The 21,725-nt window shown below is 47.2% G+C and overlaps 1 long non-coding RNA gene across 1 annotated transcript in view; it reads left to right on the top strand.

The window, feature by feature from the left end:
* The window catches only part of LOC142571688 (uncharacterized), a 48,704-nt gene that overhangs the window by 20,164 nt on the left and 6,815 nt on the right, over positions 1-21,725 (top strand). The window lies entirely within an intron of this gene.

Below are 21,725 nucleotides of genomic sequence, written 5' to 3'. Positions count from 1 at the left end.
GATCACTAGGTGTAGTAGTACTCCAAAACACACTTGGTGGTAAAGCTTCTGGTCTATCTCGACGAAAACCTTCGACGAAGCGCACCCCGCGCAATAATATATACACGCCTCACCTTAAAGCTTTAAGTGTTTATATATTCCCACCACGCGATCCTTTTAAAACCACTCTAGCGTACGAACTCTCTTATGAATACAACCTCTGGTGTCCAGTGTTGCTCACGAACACAGCTGAGCAGATCCTCTATCAACTTTCGTTGTAACAAGTACACTTCGTATTTTCACAGCTTTCTTTCGCCTTAGCATCAGCGGCTGCTTTCTTCTATATATAAATGCAATGATAGGGTGATGTGCTGCGTCACGGAGTGCCTACGTAGCATTTCTTACAAAATCTTCAATTTTTTTTTCTGTGTGTAAACCTGTAAACGCCCGCAACACCTTTGTCTTTCACTTCACGCGGTTATTCTCGAGTGTCACGCTGTATTACGCTGTATAGCAATGACTACACACTGACTAGATCGCAGCACGTGTAACCATGTTACCGGCACGGCTTATAGCATATGCACATCTTTTGCGATCTTTTACACACCGGGTATGATAAACATAAAATGCAAGTCTGATACAAAAGCCAGTCAAGACGAATGAATCCAGAACACGCCAGTTCACAAACACTAAATACCGTAGTCTCCTCGCACTTAGGCCTACTTTCACTAGCCTATCTACGCAATCTGGCCCAATGGTATACCAAAAATACCAAAGCAACGCCATATTTTCCTAATGCTTGCCAAGGATGCGATACACTACCTGTGATTTACTTGTGCTTCCCGAAGGCTCACGTTATAGATTGCCCTTTGTACTTATTTTAAGTGCTGGGTCGCGCAAAGCAGAGGACCGTTTATTCATGCTGATGGCGTCGTTATACAAGTATACTTACATCCCTGAGACACGCACCGTGACCCAAATGAAAGGGGGTGATTACCGCACGTGAAATCGGGCACGCGACTCGAGCGCATGCAGTGTTGAAGAATGTGAACAGATGCCCGGTCCCACGCCGGCTAGTGGGGTAAATCACTCTGTGAAAGGGTTTGATGAAATCGCGACTCATTAATGCTACGTCGCTGCTGTCCTCCGCCCACCACTCCTCCTCCTGCGCTTAGCTACAGAGTTGAGGCAGCTCGAGGTCGTCAAGACCCGTGTTCCTTAACCGCTCTTCGAAAATCACAGGGCACAGTGTACGGGAAGGAGCGTTTGTGTGCAGCATGGTCGTTTCCAGCTCGTGTTGATCCTTATCAGCTCAGTGCGTGTACAGCGCAAGCAGTACCTTAGCGCAGTGGTGGATGCTCGTCCTTCATGACTCTTGACTGAGTGCTCCTGAAGTACTGCATAGAAAGCGTGAGGATCGAAAATGTTTCAACTGAGGATAGCCAACCACTCGAGGTCGAAATGGGGACATTCAATGGCTTTTGAACCCAATCTTAGAAGCGATTCGAAGGAAGACAGGTGTAAATGTGTAGGAAGACATGCAAATTCGTTGCCGTCAAAGAGAATACGTGGATCACATCAATTTTATTCGCTGAAGATGTTTAGCTTGTGTTTTTCGCTTCGACAGCGCTGAAAGTAGTTTTCATAAATATTTCTTTATTTTTGGCTACATTTGTATAGATACTATCCCAATGCATAGGTGCTACGAAAAGTGTCACTTTGTAACGAAGGAAAATGTAAATAGTGTGTATTTGTTTTTCAGCTTAACATATCTATTCTATCATCCACCTCTACGGATTCTCGAGCCTTCGTGTACTTATATGTCTATTTTGCGTATAAAGCTAAACTTGGCTGCTTTCTGCCACTGATTTTGACCACTGCTGTCTTCGGGAAGTGCCACCTGTGCCTAGACGGGGGGCACATTTCCATCATCATCATGAGACATGGTTTTCATGTCTGAGACATGAGTGCTCCCATATCCTGTCATTCTGGCGGCCAACAGGTCCAGTCCGCTAGCTCCCGTCTACACCGTCGTCTTGTTGACGTGATACTACACTTACTGAAACGGGGTCAAGCGGCGGCTTGGCACCATTCCGGCACTTGTTTGAGCATTAGCATCGTTAGTGAGCCTCCTGTAATGCTTGTAATTGAACCACCAGTGGTTCACCTGGCTTCAACGTATACTATATTTGACATTTCAAGTCCGAAATAATGAGCCCTGTCGCCATTGAAAATCAGTTACATCGTCCTGACACGGTAGAATTAAAGAGCCACAAAACTCGAGGGTGTACACAAGGCGTGTACTCTAGGCTAGACCCTCATTATATCTTTGCTATACGTATATCCCTGCCACGGTGCCGCTTTGTCGGAAAGTGGAGCCAACAGATGCATCCGCTACTTGTGAGAATAAAAATAGCTTAAACGTTACTTGCACGAAACGTTCACAATACCAACCATCACGTGTATTTCATTGACTTCTAATAGTCGAAACTTCACCGAATTACCATCTGCTCGGGTAAAATCATTGTTAGGAAAGAAGCAGATGACTGCCCACAATAAAAGAGAGAGAGAGAAAAAGAAGTGTTGGTTTGGTTCGTACAAGTATGGACCCTTTGTTCACAATTTCTTGTTGTGAACAATGAGACACAATTTCTCGTGAACAAGAGATCCGTACAGATTTCGAAACGTCCTTTCGTTTTGACTATATGGTTAGCGATCAGCGTGTTTGCTGACAATTACTTTGCAATATATTTTAGTTCATCCAACAACAACAACATGTAACAATCCTTTAATTTTGCCATTCTTTTTGCCCTCCGTTATTGTGTCGCACGAGGCCGCGCTTCCGCTATTGACGAGATCGGCTTCTCAGCGGTACGGGTGATAAAAACGAATGCAATCGGACGAAAAGAATCCTTACATAATACGGCCACAGTACTGTGAAAATTTCAGTAGTATCAATCTCTTTCCTGATAGAGACAGCGACGGCCCAACACTGTTTTGATGGTGCTCATGATTGCTGTTTAGTGCGTATCTGCTTTTAAAGGCGCATTTTCGATAGTGGTTTCTAATAACCCGGTATTTTAGCTTCTTCGAGTCAAAATGACTGGTTTAGCGTGAGGTCGTATTCCTCTTGATTGCATAGATACCCATTAGTATTCACTGTCGTTACCATGTTACTGTTGTTACTATGGTGACGTACGGGGTTTGTCCGTGTAGTAATGAGGCTGCTTGCCGCGCGTCGCTGCAGTCCCCAGTAGCGCACTCCGTGGAGGCTGGATTTGTTGTGCGGGTTCTAAGCTAAGTAATGCACCTGGCGGCAGTCGGGTCCGAGCTCTGACGCAAGGAGGATCTGAAGTAACGCAAAAGCTGTTTTTGAGTTTTTGTCACGGCAAAAAATGTCTAAAATGGAGCGTTCCCTGGAGCAGCGGTACGGGATTAAATTTTGCTTTCACCTCGGCAAAACCGCTTCCGAATCGCCTGCCTTGGTTAAGGAGGCTTAGAAAGACTAAACCCTGTCAAGGGCTCAGGTTTTCCAGTGGTTCAGTGAGTTCAAGAACGGACGTGAGACCGTTGAAGACATGGAACGATCTGGACGCCCTTCACCGAATGGTTTGGACGAAAATGTGGCCAGAGTAAAAAAATCTTCGGGACTCCGACCGCCGTTTGAGTGTTAGATTAATTTCCGAAGACCTCAACACGTGCCAAACAATGGTTCACAAAATTACTTCGAAAATTTGAGCAATGTGAAGCCTCACACGGAATTAGTACCAAAAGTTTTGAGTAATGAACAAAAACACCACACCCACACCGCCTTCGTTGTGACCGTCTACTTGGCCCGGATATGGGTTGCAACTTTGCCGGCCCACTGTACAATCGCGATGTGAGTCCTGCAGACTCTTTCTTGTTCCCAAAGATCAATAGAAGCCTGAAATATCACTGTTTCGATGATGTTACCGCCATCCAACGGGCTGTAACAGGAGGAGGAGGTGGAGGAGGAAATAAAGAGAGAAGGCAGGAATGTTAACCAGAAATGCGTATTGTTGGCTACCCTACTCTGAGGGACGGAAAAGAGGGAATAGAAAGATAAGATAGAGAGAGGGAGGGGAGGGGAAGGAAAGCCGTGGTGAGCTCGCTCACGTTTGACGATTTCGTTTGTTAGCTGTTTGTGAGCTCCACGCCTGAGAATTGGTTGCATGCTTGTAAAGCCGGTCTCGAGTCGGAAAACACGGCCCACGTACCAAGACTCTGCGTCAATAAATTGAAGCGCCCTGCGCAGAGTTGTGAGTTCTGCAGCCGTGGACGTCGTGACATGTGACGTCTTGAATCGCAGTGTTACTCCTCTTGTCGGTATAAACACAGCACCTGGTCGATGTGGTCCATCCGTCAGTATAGATCTGCACGTGACTACTGTATGGTTACTTGTACAGCAGGAGTAAGCTCAATTGTTTTAGTCCAAGTGGCACATCTGACTTTTTCTGAAGTCCTGCAATTCTGAGGTGTACTTCAGTAAGGCAGAAACACCATGCAGGAGAACGGCCCGGCCGCAGGTACGTACCCCGATGTAAGCGAGGCAGTTTATGCACTGGCAGTTGGGCTAAATGACGTGAGGGGCCTTTCCACGGTGAGTGCAGTGAAGTGGTGGCAAGGGGTCCGGGCAGCGTGCCTGACATGTGCACGCATTGTCTCGACGGCGATGTGCGTCGTGATTGAATAATCTTGAGAAATGACAATAGGTTCAGCCGTTGACGCACTGCGTGGTAGTCCAAGGCATATTCCCAGAGCTTGGGCTTGAATACTCTGAACTGTACGCAAATTGGCTTTGCAGATGTTGGATATAACAGGTAGGCTGTACCGGAGGAACCCAACAAACAACACCTTGTACAGCTGTAACATGAATTGTGTGGACACCCCTCCCCCCCCCCCCCCCTGTCCTTTTCTGCTGGGAACCTGAACAGATGACATATAGCAATCAGTCGCTTAGCACTTCGCGGCTACTGTAATACTGGAGTGTCGGGCCATCCGTGGTGAGCGCGTAGAATGATCGCATCTCTAGGTAGCTACGAACCCAGAGATATATCTTCCCACCAACTCCTATTGCTTCTAAAGCTTTAAAGATGGTTTCATGAGTAATGTTATCCTAAGTCCCTTTAACGTCTAGAAACGAGGCAGCAGACAAGCATTTACAGGCCTTCTGGAATTCGACGTACGTCACTAAGTCGACACGTTGTCTATAGAAGAACGGCCACGCCTGAATCCTGTCAACGTGCCTGGATAAATTTTATAGTGCTCTAGGTACCCCTCCAGACGCGTTAGGACCAGCCGTTCCATTACTTTTCCTACACAACTAGCAAGCGCAATCGGACGGTATGACGCAATGTCCAAAGGCGACTTTCCAGCTTTGAGATGCGGAATCAGGCGACTTGTCTTCCATTCCTGGGGAACCGTGCCAGTCCGCCACGAGCCGTTGTACAGGAGCAGGAGTACCCATCGAGCCCGTCCACCAAGGTTACACAGAGCACGGTATGTAATGCCATCTGGTCCTGGCGCTGAGGAAGGCCTGCCTAAAGCAAGCGCAGCCTCTGGTTCGTCCAGAAGAAAAGGGCACTCCATGCAGGGATCACTTAAGAATGATGAGTGGTTGGGAGCCTGCATTCCCGTGGAACTTGCTTCACCGGCACACCTCCTACAGAAGGATTCTGTGACTTCAATCTCTTGGCATTGTAGGTAAAGAGCCAGGAATTAAATGGGTGGCGCTACCCAGTGGTTGCGCGGAGGCCACGAACAGTTCTCCATATGAGAGACAAAGGCTTTCGGAGATCCAGAGACTCGCAGAAAGACACCAACCGTTATGAAGTCAGCCTGTTCATACGACGCTATATTTTCTTTTGTGCACGTCTGGCCAAAAATCATGGACTTCGTGCGCCTATATCTTCGTTCCGCACGGCGGCGAATCGCCCGAAGTTTCTCTAACTCGTGTCGAATTAGGTGCGTGCGGAGCTTTTCGATATCGAATGTGTGTCAACCTGTAAGGCACCTTTTATTGCGTCCCCTAGGCTGGATGATATGTGGTCTCGACAGCAGTCTTCCACGATTGATTTATATTTCGGCCAGTCGATGCAATGTACGGCTTCGGAGAGAGCTAATCAGCCCCTCAATCGTGAGATAAGTTGGAATGTGGTCACTTCTCCACGTTTCCAAGTCCGAGAACCCTTAAACTCTTCTGTTAAAGGAGCGCGAAACAAAGATAAGGTCGAGGCAGCTACTCTACGCTGTTCCTCGCAGATAGGTGGGTGTCACGACTTGTCATCCGTTCGCCGTCGGCGCGAAGTCGTCGACGGGGTATACAAGCTGGTTGGTCGTTCCATACTCAAGCGAACACAGTGAAGGGGTCCATAGTTGGGAGAAAGAAAAAATAAATTTGGTCTACTGACGACACACAATTTAAACTAAACACAAAAAGCACAAGACCGCTAACGCACATGCACTTAATCTAGATCAATGATGAAGACGATAGAACTATATCGAGCAATTAATACTGAATATAAAAACTAACACAGAAGAATACACTTAAAGGTGGCCCACTAAATAGAATTCAAATAAAAACAAATGCTGGTATACGCATAGCCGGGCAGCAACAACAAGTCCATAAAGCGTGGAGTCGACGGCAGAGCTTTCCCAAAGAACGCTGGCAAGCCGATCTCGTTGCAGTGGATGCGATTGCTGGGCTGGGTTTCCCGGGAGTCTGACGTATTCCCTCGAGCAGGTTGAGCTTACTTGAGGGGAACTACCGTGAGCTTCGTTGCAGGCGTTAGGTTGTCGTCTCTTACGTCAACTAGTAACTCGCAGTTCAGACGCGGCTAGGCGGCCCATGCGATACTGGACGGCACTAGCTCCTTGACGCTTCTCAGCCGATTGTAGGCTCAGCTTCTAGACTGCTTAGCTCGGTCTAAAATCTGCGTTTAAATAACTTCTCTTTCCCCAGTTCCCTTGTTGGGGAAAGGCAGATATTAGTGACGATCCAATCAAGTTCACCCAATTGTATCCCGTCTCCTTCCAAGATCTTGACAGCGCCCATTTTAATTAGGGGCGAGGGCACGGGTGATTCCTTCCTGCTGTAGGAGGTCGCGCATTTGTATTGCACCACACATGCACACCCTTGAGTCCGTGGCGGGCCTCTATTGGCCGTTCACAAACATAGGAGAAACGACGGCAGCCGGCCATACGGCGCTGTCGGCACACATACACTGTCAGCAATTCGTGAACACAGGATTGCACATCGACACCACATATTTCGGAGTATTCGCAGCCATGCCGTCTTAGCAAGCTTCTCAATGCACGCACGGCGGAGTGAATACATAGGGGTACCTACAAAAAGCCGTCGGGGCGTCACGGTCGCGCCAACGACAAAAAGACAATAATCTCTAAACCAGCCTTCGACTTCTTTCGGACGCTTGCCCGAGTGGCCGGCAATAACCGTCTTGCTTGCCGGTTTTTATTCCTCCGACCTTTTGGCGTCCGTTGATCGGTGCTTCGCCGAATCGAATGGTGCCGCACCGGGACAGTGGGGCTTCTATCATTTAACAAAGTTCTCGTTCAGAAGCAATGGACACCAATCATATGCCCCTCGGGTTAATCTTGGAGCTTCCGCAGAGATAGCGGTGGGCATTGAAATCGCCATTGATCATCCACGGCGGTGCAGTCGTTGTCAAAATTTCGCGTAAGAGCTCGCAGTTTAGACGACTTGATGGTGATAAGTATGCTCCCAGAATTGTGAGAGACCTTGCTCTTCTTCACAGTCAAACACACGTGCTGGTTTTCATTGTCGGGTGACACGGGGTGATGAACATACGTCAAGTCACGGCGTATAAAAACGATAATCTTGCTACATTGCCCGTGGGTGGAGGACAGAGTCCACTCATATCCGGACAGTCTGATGGGAGATGACATCCTTCGCTCATAAATGACAATAATGAGAAGCTGATTCATGAATACAAACTGTCGAAAGTCGGATATACGCGACTTAAGTCCTCTCGCGTTCCATTGAAACACAGATGCATTCTGGACCTCCTCTCGAAACGATGGCATCTGGCGGGCCATTGCTTTACCCTAGAGCCGCAAGCACTACCCAGGGTGTCCAACACCTGCAGCGCGCTCTGCGCCGACGGGGTTTTCGTGTTGCTGAGTAGAACACGCATAGCATTCATCAGTGACCACAACATTATTATAACCAGGCGATCATCAGGTGTCGTTGCATCAGCGGGTTGTGAGGGTGTCGATGGCATGGTATCCGAGGTGTCTTCGTGGTAGGTTGTGTGCTTGAAAGTGCTGGTCACTCTGCAAGAAGATCGAGTTTTGCCACTTCCTTCATTTTCGCGGTATCTTTCATGGTGGCGCTCCGCGTTGATGTAGCAGCCGCTTTCGCGAAATACGGCATGTTAATTGTTTCCTGCGTCATTTCGTTGCGCTCTAACGTGGCGATATTGTAACCGCCTAAGTGTAACGGCAGCCTCGCTGTGTTTTGAATCATCCCGAACCATGCGCTTTAGAACCGCAAGTTGCTTTCGGACCCTCGGGCAGTTCTACAATGAGGCTTCATGGGAACCACGGCAATTAGAGCACTTTGTGCGGCCAGCACTTCACGGTTGTAACACATGCGAGCGATGACGCCCGCAGTAGTCTTCTTTTTGCCTTTTGGCTCTTGACAACCTTGAATTCGTCGTCCGAGGAGTCGCAGCTGTCCGAGTACAACTCGGTGGCCTCACTGTCTTTGTCGCTTGACTCGCTCCGACGATTCCAGCACATATGCCGACTGGACGGCTTCGCGCCAGGAAGATCCTCGCAAGTTTCTTCGTCCATTGCTGCAAAGAGGGAGCGGCAGCTCCCAGAATTTGGTAAGAAACAAAGCGAAAATGCAGAGACAGCAGTGCCAGCGTTCAACTAAAGAATCACTTCGTCGTCGTCTCAAAGCCTCTGAAAGAGGTTAAGGGAACTGACTTCCAGGGAGCCTTTGCAGCGTGGGAATCGCGTTGGCAGCGGTGCATCGACTGCCTAGGAGACTATTTTGACGAATTTTAATAATATGTACCAGTCAAATCAATATATGTTTTTTGCTAGATCCAGGCTCATTACCTTACGTGGAAACCCTGTAGCTCAAGTGCAAGCAATCAGTTTTACTGTTTGCAATGGCTGGCGGTTTGAAGGTGGCGCTTGTCATGCTAACAGTTGAATCATTTTTACGCTATCTTATTGAACAACTTACGTCTAAAATATATTCGCCCGCACCAGTCTACTCAACGACGAACAAGAGAGAATATATTTTAAAGATGGTTTGTGCAAAGTGTGTGCTCAGCTGAGCACAACGGGAAGAAAGTGTTGAGCAATTGATGACGGGGAAACGGTGTTCTCGGTTGCGCGGAAATTTAGCAGATTCGGCAGGCGTGTCGGCCAACAGATGGAAAGATGAAGTATAGGTGCACCAGTGGGACGCTCGTAAGCCTCAGTGGTAAAGAGATGAAATTCCCCAAGTGACGCTGTTTAGGTCGGTGTCATGCATTGTTTAGAGATAGTCAGTGTGGTATGTTCACTGGCTATATAATTTTATTTCTGCTTACTTTATATAGTCGTTTTTTTTCGTCGGTTCCTGTTGCGCATGTGCGAGTAGTGCTGCCAGACGGTTTATGCCATTTTCTCAATGTAAAGATTTTAGTTGCTGTTGTTGGGGGCCTGATAGAAAATGGCAGATACCCACGATGAGGGAACTGTCGAAAATTTTAATTATATTGTCTTCGCGGTGTTTCGGCGGGCACATTCGACGCACGTGGTTATCTTCAGAAGGAAACGTTTGTTTCAGTAGTTTGAAATATACTGCAATATATTAATATAAATAAACGACTGGTGAATATTAAATAAGTTTTTATTTTACACCAACATCCACTAATGAGGAATAGGCAGTGGGAGGCATGGCTTGCGGGCGAGGGTCGGGGGAGCCAGTTGGCTCTTCTGTACCAAGCCCAGCGAGCGGCCCGTGCCAGTGGGGCCCTGGAATAGGGGCCCCAACTATCGTGCCTTATTTCATTTATATTCAATAAAGTTTTTACTCACTCACTCCTGCAAAACAAGCTGATGGCATCAGTTATCTACAGTTTCTACGCTCTGGCATAGCCAGGGATTTGAGGCTATATGGTTTCTGAAAGATAACGCAAATAAATATTATGGCGGAAGTTGATTTCAACTGCCACAAGGTGAATTACGACAGTTTCTAGCAGTGTATGATTCATAATATAGTCCCGAAAGCATGCCATTGCACGCATGTCATGATCTGTCATGGTGGCTGTGAGTTACTTAAGTAGAAGGTACCGGCTGTTTTTTTTTTTTTTCGCGAGCTAACATCTGATACATTGCTATCATCTGTTTTTGTTTAAATACAGCTTTTGTGTTTGCCTCACGCTATGCATGCGATTTTCAGTCATGCAAGCATTTCAGAGTTTTTGAGCCACTCTGTATGCAGTTTTGTGGCTGTTTCACGCACATTCCGAGTCCATCCCGAAGGCGGGGTTTATAGTGTCTATGCGCATGCACCACTAAACTAGTTGTGATTTCGAGACATAGCCAGCTGCAAAGTGTCATCCAACAGCACTACAGTCTTTCTTGCACGTTACCACTGCTCATGACATGGTTTATGATTGGCTCTGTTACGACTGCTGCGCTTCGTATTTGTTGTGGCGGCTAAAGACTCGTACGTTTGTTCTTGAAGTTACCCCTTATTTTAACAAACATACATTGCATTTTTTTCCTGATGAGTACTTAAAACGCAGTTATAAGCGCTAACTTCTACCGGCCATAATTAACTTCTACTGTATAGCGTCTAAGAAAGCAGCCTATGATGAGAGTTCGCACTGTACTAAAGCATATGCAGTGTCCAGGTCATGCACACGCAGCGCCCTTTCGTGCTACGCCCTTCAAGCAAGCCACAATGATTCTATCTTATGATTCGTGTGAGATCTTCATTTGGCTGCACTTTGTCGCTCATGACTCCTGAAGAACCGCCATCTTTGCCGGTCTCTCCGTTATTCTTCCGAGAAGTAATTAGCACTGTGTAACAAAGACGACTCATCAGCGTCAGTGAGAAGGCTGCACCACTCGAAGCGCGAGAAGCAACAGCGTCGACACAAAGAACGGCACTAGATAAGAACCATTAATCACGACCACTCGCTTTGGGAGCTATTGGCGCCGCGCGGTCGCTTTGCCGCGCAGCGGCCATGTCTTCGGTGCACTGGGCTGGGCATCTCGCGCGTACACGGCATTAACCAAAATGTTAATTAATGCCCGGAAGCAGTGGAGAAACAACAGCAGCCGCAGAGTCGCCTTCCGACCTATACGTCCTCCTTGCGCGTGTCGCTTGGGGGTCCAATAAACAGCGCCTATATAGGCGGTATTCAGTGCGCGCGAGATCAGGCGCATACCAGCCGCTGCAGCACGGCGGTAAGGTGCCCGACACGTGACACAGCCGTGCCAGGTCGGCAGGCCGACAAGACCAGAAGAGGGTGCGGAGCAGTGCTGGGCGCGGGGGCTTACCTGGGGGAGCCCTGTGGCCAATATCGGGCATGGCCTCCTTCGTTACAGTGTTCCGATGCCAATACATGCCGCCCCGTATCTGCTACTGCTACCTGTTGAGCCACCGCTAATTTGAGAGGCGTTCTACCGCTGAAGGTACACTCCCGGCGTGGCGCCTTGCGCTACCGTAGCTGCCATGCAGAGGGCGTGCGCGAAAACGCTGGGACGATGGAGACAGCCATTTTCCAGGTAAGTGCGGAATAAGCTCGCGACTGCATCGATTACTTTCTACCCCGCACAGCGCTGAAATACGTTGTCTTGAGGCTGCTTTGCTCAGCCCCGTGTACGTGTGCCACAGACATCAGTTTTGTGTTCTTGTATATTTTGTCAAGGAACGACATACGGCTGATAGCTGATTCTGCAGAATTGTGAAGCAAATTATGTGAACGAAGCTTTCGCGTGTATACCTCGACGGGAAAAAAATAAAATTTAACATCACTTCATATACAATATACGGCGATAGTTGGATACTGCACAAGGTGTTATTACCCAACACACACAGTTCTGCGCAATGCAGAACTACACCTTTTCGCTTAATTCACTCATCGGTACTTAAAGGGTTGCTGTGGTGGGTGACGCCAATCTCCTTTATCTCAAAGCCACTCATTAACGTGACCATTGCATTGAAGAATGGTGGGCAGATTGTTCTAGAAGAACTGGCCACGCTCTATACGCAATGCCTCATGACTTCGAGCGTACCGGAATCTTGGAAGAACGCTAACATAATCCTGATCCATAAGAAAGGGGACGCCAAGGACTTGAAAAATTATAGACCGATCAGCTTAATGTCCGTTGCCTGCAAAGTATTTACTAAGGTAATCGCAAATAGAATCAGGGACACCTTAGACTTCTGTCAACCAAAAGACCAGGCAGGATTCCGTAAAGGCTGCCAACAATAGATCATATTCACACTATCAATCAGGTGATAGAGAAATGTGCGGAATATAACCAACCCTTATATATAGCTTTCATTGATTACGAGAAAGCGTTTGATTCAGTCGAAACCTCAGCAGTCATGGATGCATTACGGAATCAGGGTACCGACGAGCCGTATGTAAAAATACTGAAAGATATCTATAGCGGCTACACAGCCACCGTAGTCCTCCATAAAGAAAGCAACAAAATCCCAATAAAGGAGGGCGTCAGGCAGGGAGATACGATCTCTCCAATGCTATTCACAGCGTGTTTACAGGAGGTATTCAGAGACCTGGATTGGGAAGAATTGGGGATAAGAGTTAATGGAGAATACCTTAGAAACTTGCGATTCGCTGATGATATTGCCTTGCTTTGTAACTCAGGGGACCAATTGCAATGCATGCTCACTGACCTGGAGAGGCAAAGCAGAAAGGTGGGTCTAAAAATTAATCTGCAGGAAACTAAAATAATGTTTAACAGTCTCGGAAGAGAACAGCAGTTTACGATAGGTAGCGAGGCACTGGAAGTAGTAAAGGAATACATCTACTTAGGACAGGTAGTGACCGCGGATCCGGATCATGAGACTGAAATAATCAGAAGAATAAGAATGGGCTGGGGTGCGTTTGGCAGGCATTCTCAGATCATGAACATTATCCCTCAAGAGAAAAGTGTATAATAGCTGCGTGTTACCAGTACTCACGTACGGGCCAGAAACCTGGAGGCTTACGAAAAGGGTTCTGCTTAAATTGAGGACGACGCAACGAGCTATGGAAAGAAGAATGATAGGTGTAACGTTAAGGGATAAGAAAAGAGCAGATTGGGTGAGGGAACAAACGCGAGTTAATGACATCTTAGTTGAAATCAAGAAAAAGAAATGGGGGGGGGGGGGCATGGGCAGGACATGTAATGAGGAGGGAAGATAATCGATGGTCATTAAGGGTTACGGACTGGATTCCAAGGGAAGGGAAGCGTAGCAGGGGACGGCAGAAAGTTAGGTGGGCGGATGAGATTAAGAAGCTTGCAGGGACAATATGGCCACAATTAGTACATGACCGGGGTAGTTGTAGAAGTATGGGAGAGGCCTTTGCCCTGCAGTGGGCGTAACCAGGATGATGATGATGATGATGATGATGATGATGATGCATTTTCACTCCCCAGGACTCTGCCTCATGCTGGGCATCCTCCTCGCTCAGCACCTCTTTCCCTTTAAGTCGATAAGTGGGCGCCGCACAAATCAGGTCATCCAGCTTTGCGTTCGTCTCCATTCGGCAGCGTTGGTGTACCGACGAATGAGTTTCTATTCTCAATGTTTTATACAACACCTTCACTAGTACTCGCTGGCGATTATCGATTTATTGCCGCCCACGCTTTCGCTCACAACGCTCGACGCGGATGCTAGGAAACTCTGACGGAGCGAGATTTGCGATAATGTTACGCATGCTCTGTTGCTGTCATTTCTTGTGACACTGCCAAAATCACAATGCCGATTATCCACTGATAAATTAATCTAAATCAGATTGAAAACAACTTTCCCTTGGTAACAGCAATTTAGACTGGCCGGCAGCTTTCGTTTATGCCGCTGTAGAGACTCGCCGCGACACTGTCCTTAAGTTACTGCTCCCGAGTGAATGCGGGGCCTTCATTTGCAACGACGAGTTTGTTGCGACTGCCACCGTTCTCGCGTTATAACACGCGAAGCAAGCTTTTGAATGTTTGTTTTTTCTTGAAAGGTTAGATTTCTGTTTTGTTCCTAAATTCTGAGGTATATTGGTCCTAATAATTTAATGAATTTGGGTCTGAATTCGCAAGGTTTTCTTGTTCTTTAAGATTGCGTGTGAATTTCCGGCCGCCTTTGCTAATAACATGTTCGCCATTACGAATGGTCGGTACCTATTGCCGCGATCCGCTCTAGCGTATGGTCGGCTGCGTAAGTACGGGCCCCGAGTAGAAGAGATCAGACGCAGAATGTTCGCCGTTCGAATAAGAGGGCCCTGCACCAGTGGTTGGTATAGAGCAGTCTTATCAACTTCTAGCGACAGGCATCTCTATTCTGGCCGCCTTTACTGCTCAAGGTCAGCGCAAAACTCGGGCCGACCCACTCCCGTAATTTTCGCTGCTTGCTTAGAAAAATCTAAGATGTTCATGTTTGCCTTAGAAGAGTGGCATTTTAGCATACCTCTAGCTTCGTTTCAGCGCACATGCACTGTACAGCATCGCATAACGTCCAACCTTGAAACAACCACGAAACCACTTCGCATTGAGTAACCGATTACGCCTTTGCATCCATGTATTCGAGTGCTGGTTATCTCTCCTTTCATACACACCATACTCTAACAATCAACACTATGTAATTGTACTTCACATGCTTCCCGCGCGCTTGCATAATCCGAGGAGTGAGAGAACTTAGAAGGAAATGGATACTGTGAATGACCAGCTATCTTTCTTTGTTACCGAAGTGCTGGTCTAATATTGTTCGTATGCCAAAATGAGAGCGATTGCATCTAGCGGGTGCAGTGTTTCTGGCACTGAACTCCACACTATTTGGTCTGTAGCCCTCGCTAGCCACATTTATTAGCAGTAATCAGCAGCTGCGATTTGTAACACACATAAGTCCGCCGCGTGACAATTCTTCCGCGTATGTGCAAGCCTTTGCGGCACATTGTCGGGGTGAATAAAGGCTGAACGACGCTCCGAGTGCATCGGTTGCATTGCATTATTACTGGCGCTATGGGAATTTTCGACCTGCACTCACTGCCCTGACGGAGTATTAGAAAACTCTTAGTATAGACTTATGCTCTATTAATGAAAATTAGTATGACTCATATACCGGAGAGAAAATACGTTGTCAAGGCGGCGAATCACCAACGCTTATCCCATTTCCTAAATAAATACTTTAGCAATAGACGAAGCAGAAAATTGATAAACGACTCTGGAAGCAGGTTACCGCAACCGCAACGGACATGATTCGGCGTATATCCTCCTGAGACCCAAAATCATCTCAATGGCTTAATCGCTTATCAAGTCGTTTCTTATTAGCGACTGGTTTGTTGCGAATGTGTAGAACATATTTTTTTTAATACCACCGTTAGTTGCTGGCAGCATGGTCTTCACGTACAGGGACGAAGTAACCGTCTCTTTCTAAGACAAATTTGTATAAGTTATCCCTAACGCTAACGGCACGAATAGGATTCATATGACATGCTATTCGTGATGAATATTTCATGTAATTGTTTCTGAGTTGACTTTGAGAAGTATTGAGGGCAATGTTCAAGTTTAACGCCCGATAGTTCTCAAGAGGATATAGTAAGCCAGTGTTGAGGTCTTCACGTGATCGGCTCGGGCAGCTTAGCTCCTTTTGTCTTCGGTGCCTAGCCGGGGCCAGATCCAAACGTATTTTCGTGATCCGACGGAGCGGCTACATACGAAGCCTTCTTAAGCCTTGCTCTGCTGTCTCGACTACACGGCGCAAGTGAGTAGGTTTACTTAAAGTGATGCGGCTCGAACTACCACGTGTCTTCGTGCGCGCAACAAATATTGCGCGAGCTAGCTCTCTCGCAGCGTCGTACATTGAGAGAAACCGACACTCTCGTATAATGACATACTGCTTTCGTGCGCAACACCCGTGTTATTTAAAACTCTAGTAGGCCGAACAAACAGGCAGGAAAACAGCGGCCCGGTCTCGGGGCTCAAAACCGTGCCAGAACACTGCGCTGTCTCCATTCGAGTCGTGAAGCCACCAATAGTGACACCACCTGCAATTTATTTTGCTCGTCGCACCCTTTCTAAACGAAGTATCTTGTCAAAAAACAGCGAATAAAGCTTGAGCCGAAATGATTATTTGTAAGGTAGCACGGAAAGAACGACGTTGCCACGGCAGCACTGTGGCTGTTTCAGCCTGTATGCGTAAGCCGCTCGTAGGCTAATCTTGAGACCGTGTGACCGCTACCGGGCATGCATTCATGTTGAATACAGGTGAATCCTGTTCGCAAAGTCCACAGACAATAGCGCCACGCAGTGGTAAAAGAGAAAAACGCCACCATCAGGGTTACCAGATAATAACGCAGTATACGGCCACGTTTTCTGTGCGCCAACACCTCCTGTGATGTGCCCTCACCTTTTACCTCATTCGCGTCCCGATGGCCAAGAACTACAAAAGTAAGGCATGCGCTGCGTGCCCCAGTGCACAAACTGAACTGCATGCAGTGAGATAAACTCTCCATATTTTCTCGAGATCAGCAGCGAACTAAGGAATGGGCGTCAAGATTGCCTATCAGCAAGCCTGTGACGCTGCCAATGAGGATATACGGTGCGCATTTTACTTTCAGTTAATTATTTCCCTGCACCAGCCAGGGGCGGATTTATGCGCCGTTGTAGAAAGGGACGGCGGGATCTTTATTTGTTGTTGTTGTTGTTGTTGTTATTGTTGTTGATTGTCGGCCCACCAGTTTGATTTCTGGCGCCAGATTAAGGGAATTAGGGTTTTGTAGAATACTTATGAAACTCTACACATGGTGCACCAGCTACGTTAGCCGAGCTGTTGAAAAAGAACTGTTACAATTGCAATTATCAGGCCTATGGGGTTAGGTCATCAGTTCTCTTCCGCCACCCGCATAATTCTTTATTGTAGCTGCCTGCCTAATTCGAAAAGAATAATGTAGTTATATATATATATATATATATATATATATATATATATATATATATATATATATATATATATATATATATATATATATATATATATATATATATATATATATATATATATATATATATATATATATATATATATATATATATTCGAAATAAGGGCCTCACTTCCTATGGGTAAAATGTTATTACAACCTGACATGCCTAATTAATTTTTTTCTGCGTGCTATGCAGCCTGCGCAATTATCTTTCCCGCGATTTACTCATAGCGCGCGACACACGAAAAGTGCAGCGTCGCTGCGCGCCGTGACACCAACAGTCGGAAAACCAATATGAACTAATCCATATCATTTCCTGATTCGGCAACCACCTGGTCATTGCGCAGGCGGCGATGGTCACGTGGAGCATGCAGCTTTGCGATGAGCGAACGCCAATACCAACGTCAACAGCTTGTCACTTTCAGACGGTTCCCGATTCGGTCAGTTAGCGGAGTTTCTCACTTAAAACCAGGTTTGAGCAACTGCTGTCGTGGCGCATGGACGAGTAATCACGCGGCACTTTTGTTATTTCGTCCTCTGCGAGTAAAGCGCTGAAAAATAATTGCGCAGGGCTTAGCGATGCCGAGAACAACTGAATGGGATGTTTTAGGACGCAGTAACAACTTTCCCATAGGAAGTGGCGCGCTTAGTTCAGACATTAAATGCTTGTTGAATAGATCTTGTCTAATAAAACATTTGATTCGTAGACAAAACTTACGCTCGTGGCGGATGAAGACTGATGACCGAACTTCGTTGGTCCCACAACCGCATATTGTAGGTACCAGACATTCTTAACAGCTTGGCTAAAGTTAGCTTTGTATGCTATCGAAAATTGAACACGTTTCTACGGTGTACGAGTAACATATTTTGAAAAGATAAATTCATGCATCTTATGAGAACCTTTAACTGCTTTTTTTAACGACTTTGCAAGACTTTGAAGCAGAAGATGCCCTGCAATACAGTGCAGCTTCTTTTTTAATTTATATTAGTCGCATCGCGCATTCATTGTGATACACTTTACCGGAGCAGAAGTCTGCAAAAATAAACAATTTGAAACATTGATTGTCCATAAAGCAAAGAAAAATTACGATGGACACCGGTGACTGACATTATAGTCGCCTGTGTGATGTCGGTGATTCAACAATGAAATCCTAGCACATATTAAGTGTTCAAAAGGAGACTTCGTGCTTAAAAAGCGCAAAATAGTTGTGACAATATTCTACTACTTGTTGCATATTGCAGATTGCATTCATTTTCTTCCTGTCTCTTCAGTGCGTGACAGCGTCGGGTAAACTACAGGAGAGGGGCTCTTGAATTTCGCCCGCGACATCGTCACGGTAACAGTGACTTCAGCTTTACTGTCACGGCAAATGATGCTACGGTCGTTTAATTAGCACTTATTCGCCTTCAAGTATAGACATCTAATCGTAGTTTCTCCTGTTCCAATGTGGCTCACAGTGTCACTTAATGTGCGCGGCTTAATGGGTATGTAACATGAGACATGGTGTCCCACAACAGTTGCAACTCGTTGCAACACGCTACGGACTCCGCCGGCCAGCCATGTCTGTGCAGCTCGCACACCAGATACGGTTCAGGGACCTTGCGAATACTTCACGCTTGGTACGCTGTTCTCACAGAACTATACGTGATTGGACAGTGCCGGTATGCAGACGTCACTTATTTGATGTTTTACTGCGAGGGTCAACGTTCTGGTCAATCCCGAATGCTTTCTTTTCCTCTTTTTTTCTTTCTTTTTTGCGTGAACAACTCGGTAAATTCGATCAGTGGTTATCTGACGCCAGATATACATAGGCTACTACGCTCTGCCGTTTTAATGATAACAGATATACCCGGCATGGACCGCATGTGGTTTTGGAGATGCAAACCATGAAACCTTGGCGCACATTTCACAGTGGTAACGGGGAAGCTGCCGATGGAGCATCGCAGAAGCACTCAACACAGTGTTCGCTGGGCGCGGCGATGTCGGCGGCGGCACACCTTGCCGCGTCCGCAGCGAGGGCGCAATGCAAGGGCGCCGAGTGCGCGACCTGTAAGGCACCTGTAGACGCACGTATGCGGCTCTGCGCCGCCGAGGGACGTAAATTACGGCCCCGAACCACGCCTTCGCGGACACCTAATTGCAGCCCCCGGGGCGGACAGGCAGAGAAGGCCAAGTGGCGGCGGTTCTCTCTCGAGGGGGAGGGTCGACGAGTGTCGGCTTGATTGTGCGTACGCTGGCGCTGCGGACGGAGAGGAACGCGCACGCGCGTTTAGTGTCGTGTGCATAATGTGAAGAGTGACGCGAAAAAGCCGCCGCGACGACGAAGAGTCTCACGCGCGCCTGCTGCGTGAGCTTCCGGACGCGTTGCAGATGCTAGAAACGGAATGTGAGAGCTTTGTCTCAAGATGAGCGCGTTGGGTACACTCGCTAAATGACCAGTACGCCATTTAGACCGGTATGCAAATGAGAGATATACCAGGAAAACATGAAAACAGCGCTCGAGTTTAGGAGGAGTAAAGTTGTTGGGCAGGAATTGAAGGGCATGAAGCTTACTGGGAGCTAGATCTGTAGCACTTATAGAATTCCTAAATCAACTTGTGAGAAAGAATCATCTGCAAGCTCACAGGACGTATTGTCGCCGGTGTTAAGCGCATTCAGCTGCGGCTGCAGCAAAAGCAACAGCTACGATGGCGCAAATAGTCTATCGTTACAGAAAAAGTTTAAGGTATCCGCTCCCAGTCACCCGTAACATGAAGGGCGAAAATGAAGGCACATCATGCAGCCATCACGCGCTTCTCACAGTTCACCCTGCTGTTCCAAGAATTACCAAGGAATGGTTTACGAACGACCACTAATCACCGCAGGAAGAGGCGCACTTTCATATCACACGCAAAAAAAAAAAAAGGAAACGTTCGCTTACACAAGACTGGACTTTTCTGTAAGGACCACAGATACAGTGAGCTGGTATGTATACAACCAGCAAAGGTGCCTTGCAATGGCACCAACCACTTCGCAGTGGGTGTGGGCAAAGCAGACTGTTTCTTTATGCGAGTTCTTTTCGCTTGCTTTTTTTTTCTGTGGAAAGCAATCTGTACCCCCGTACACTCCAGCTCCCGCCAAATTTCCCTCAGGCGCTCCTGTCACACGGAATTTTCCCAAGAGCTAAACACACGAGGTCTGCCGACACTCGCCTCTCTTCATTTTACATTCCTGTCGATGTCCAGTATTGCTGGGTCCCTCCCCTTAGTTATACACTAACCTCGTCGGCGGCTTAAAATCTGTAATTTCACGAGGCCCCTCCGCGCCCAGACACGTGTGCGCACGCCGACAGAACGGGCGGGGACGACAAGTGCAGTACGGGGATTTTGCACGCCCACCGACTTCTTTATTTTTTTTTTGTTCTTATTACTTACCTCTCTTCCTCTTTTGCTAGACATATTTCCATTTTGACTTCGTCGACATTCGGCACCAAATACGTTGCTTGGACGGGGCAATCGACGGGGAGATTAAATCAACAGCGCCCAATCTGGAAACGCTAACAACACTCGTGGACGTGGCTGGATAGGCGGTATTGCAGCAGTTAGGTGGGTGCACAGCATTCAGCGCCCTGAGTGGCGTCATACCTGCTTATGATGAAAGTCACGTAGGGCAAATTGTGGCTGCGGCCCCTTGCGCATCTGCGGAGGGTTCGCTTCCGTTTTTGGGTCCTTTGTTGGGAAGTGATATATGCGTAGCGTAGAGGCCACGGGGTGCGCCCATTCATATGCTCCCGCTTTCTGGCGCAGTCTGTCCCCTGTTGCCGTCTTCTTAAAATGTTGCCCGGTGTTCTGTCTGTTAAATGGCGCAGCTACAGTTGTCTCCTCCATTTCTTTTATGGAGTTACAGTTTGCAACTGAATCAAGAATTCGAGTCACGCCAGCGTCAGAACCATTTACCTTATAACTATTATGTCAGTCTCTTTGCACAAAGACACCGCGAATTACAGGAGGCGTAACTTCCAACAAACGCTACAAGTTATGGCCGAGCTGCGAAAGCTTATTCGTGGGTCGGCCAAACAGCACTTGTTTAGTGTTGTAGTTTTGAGCGCGAACATCTCATTGAGGGAATGACAACGAAGCTTTTCTTTTTATTCAATTGTGAGGATATTTTCTATCTGCAGATATAAAACATTAAGTAAGTTGTCTCCGTGTTGTAATGGACAGGAATAGCACAGGATCGAGACGCCACTTGATAATATGTTTGCCTGAAATGGGCCACTTTGGCAATCGGGCCTATACGTACTGAGGAGCGTATATGTATAGTCCCAGATTTAGTTGACCGTGTGCAGAATGAGAAGAACGTGGACGGCCTGCTACTCAGAGAACCATTGAACGTTTCCTCGAATTAAGATGATGGGCATTTTCTTAATGGGGGGCGATACACTCAGTAGCAATGAGAGATTTGCTTGACGTCTTTAAGCTAGCGAGGACGTGCACATTTTAACAACCCCTGCAAATGCTAGCAAAATATTACGTTCAGGTGCCTCGTGT

Source organism: Dermacentor variabilis, chromosome 1 (genome assembly GCF_050947875.1).
Source record: "Dermacentor variabilis isolate Ectoservices chromosome 1, ASM5094787v1, whole genome shotgun sequence".
Classification (NCBI taxonomy): Eukaryota; Metazoa; Arthropoda; class Arachnida; order Ixodida; family Ixodidae; genus Dermacentor; species Dermacentor variabilis.
This window is presented reverse-complemented; position numbering and strand designations above follow the sequence as displayed.